Source organism: Gastrolobium bilobum, unplaced genomic scaffold, assembly GCF_033153095.1.
Source record: "Gastrolobium bilobum isolate Gb01-03AN ecotype WA unplaced genomic scaffold, APGP_CSIRO_Gbil_v1 utg21612, whole genome shotgun sequence".
Lineage (NCBI taxonomy): Eukaryota > Viridiplantae > Streptophyta > Magnoliopsida > Fabales > Fabaceae > Gastrolobium > Gastrolobium bilobum.
In genome coordinates, this window is record NW_026899255.1 from 22,114 (window position 1) to 24,637 (window position 2,524).

At 37.1% G+C, this 2,524-nt stretch overlaps 1 non-coding gene across 1 annotated transcript; it reads right to left on the bottom strand.

The window, feature by feature from the left end:
* Positions 1-1,289: 1,289 nt before the first annotated feature.
* Positions 1,290-1,396, bottom strand: LOC133288846 (small nucleolar RNA R71). Its single transcript, XR_009748410.1, has one exon. It is a non-coding gene; the product is annotated as a small nucleolar RNA R71 (small nucleolar RNA).
* Positions 1,397-2,524: the final 1,128 nt, after the last annotated feature.

Genomic DNA, 2,524 nt, shown 5'->3' on the forward strand with positions numbered 1-2,524 from the left:
AATTTTGTTGGGTTGTTTTGTGATGAAAATTGCTCAAAAATCTGTTGTTTTTGAGCTTTGACGAAGCTCCAATGGCGAAACTCGGTTTTAACCGGGTCAACCCACCAAAGGAAGAAGAAGACACTGCAATAGACAAATCTCAAGAAATTCTATGGGTTAGGGTGAGATTGTGAGAGAGATATCTATTTATATTTCTCACTAAAAAGTCTCACGAAATCCACACCAATAGAAAATCCATTAAAATCGTAAGCTTTTTGAATACCACAAGATTGTTTTTCCTTTGTTTAAAATCCTGATTGAATACCAACGGATTTGGACGGACTCTAAAATAATCTTTCAAAACCTAATCGAATACCACATGACTTTTTTTCAATCCTTTAAAATCCTAAACGAATACCAATAGATTTCTTTGCCCAAAAATAATTCATTAAAATCCTTTGAAATCTCAATCAAATACACCCCCTACTTTTAATCCAGGGTTCTCGTAATTGTGTGTCCAAATAAAGCGTGAATAGTGAACTAGTGCTTGAAATCTAATCCTCGTGGGAACGATCTTGTTATCACGTACACTTTTATTACTTTTGCTACCAGTGCACTTGCTGAAGTCGCAACAAGCTTTTGGCGCTATTGCCAGGGATTAGAATTTTCAACATTAGTAGTAGCTATAAGCAATTTAGATTGGACTTTTTAATTCTCTATATTTTATTTGTTTATATTTTAATTTTTCTTTTATTTTACTTAATTTCTCTACTTTCAGTTAATTTGAGGTACTATTGATCCAAGAACCTTGTAATTTGATCCAGATATAGAGAAGACAACCAGAAAAACAAAAAAATCACAAAAGAGAGAAAAGAAAAAGAAGCTCCAAGTTCTACTGAATCAAAGGAGAAAACAATGGGAGATAAAAATCAAATACAACATCCTCCTAAGACCTTGGCAAACTATATGACTCTAGCTAGAGTTCCTCAGGCTGCAAGCATTGTGAGGCCAAATGTGGACATTAACAACTTTGAGATCAAGCCATCCCTCATGTCCTTAATTGAAAAGGAGAAATTTGGTGGAGAAAGAGCTGAAGACCCACATCTTAATCTTGAGAATTTTTTGCTCTTATGTGATACCTTGAAGATGAATGGAGTCTCTGAGATGCGATTTTACTAAGGCTCTTCTCTTTCTCATTAAAAGAGTTAGCTAGAAATTAGTTGCAGACAGAACCATAAGGAAGCATAACCACTTGGAATGACCTCTCAACAATGTTTCTAGCTCGCTTCTTCCCATCTTCTAAATTGGCTAAACTTAAAGCCGATATCTCATGGTTTTCTCAGAAGGATAATGAGTCACTTTATGAAGCATGGGAAAGGTTCAAGGGAATACTCAGGAAGTGTCCACAACATGGATTAGCAGCTTGGGAAAAAGCTCAAATCTTCTTCTTAGGGGTGACTCCTGCTTCAAGATGTTTAGTCAATGCTGCTTCAGAAGGATCATTGAAAACTAAGATTCCAGAAGATGCGCTGGAATCACTTGAGCCATTGGCTTCTCAAGAGTTTGACAATGCCCTAATGCCACAAAGGATAGTAGGACTCATGAAATTGGAGGGCTATGATGCATTGTTGTCTCAGAATGAGCAGATATTGTAAATGAACAAGAAGCAGCAGCAACAAGTGGATGCTCTCACCAAGCAATTCAAAAATTTCCAATTATCAGCTGTCAAAACTCCACCGATGATTTGCAAAGTTTATGCAGGTGAACATGCTATTGAAGAGTGTGATGTAATAGGAGCAACAGAGTCTGCCCAGATTAATGGGATCTGGTATGATAAGAAGAATCAGAGCAACCCCACGAGGAATCAATATGGTGATATATACAACCCAAGTTGGAAGAATCATCAGGGTTAAATTACAAGTCATCACATCAATTGAATCCACCTCCTCATCAAAATAATAGTTTAGACTTAGAGAAAGCACTGGCACAACTCTCAAAGACTACCTCTGACTAATACAAGGTGCAAATGCTTTTAGAGAGAATACATTTGCCTTCATCGATCTGCATTTAGGAATCAATAAGCCTCTATAAGAAATCTTGAGACTCAGATTGGGAAATTATCAAGGCAAATCTCTGAGAGGGCTCAATGTACTTTGGCGGAGAATACCATAGTTAACCCAAGGGAGCACTACAATGTAATTACTACTAGGAGCGCGAAAGTCATTCAGTCAGTAGGAAAACCTTCTGAAGAAAAGAAGAGTGATGTAGAGCCCAGTATTGAAGAGGGGAGGAAGGAAAAAATAAAGAACATAGTTGCAGTTACAAAGGTTACTCCTGAAAAAGTAGAGAAGAAGGAATTCAAGTAGGAGAGAAGAAAGCTCAGGAGAGACAAGACAAGCCCTTAGATCTCTCACTTATTCTCGAATTCCTTATCCACATAGACTTAAGCAAGAGATTCAAAGTTTCTAGACATCTTCAAGAAGTTGCAAATTAATATAACATTTGCTGAAGCCTTGGAGAACATGCCAAAATACGCGAAGTTCAT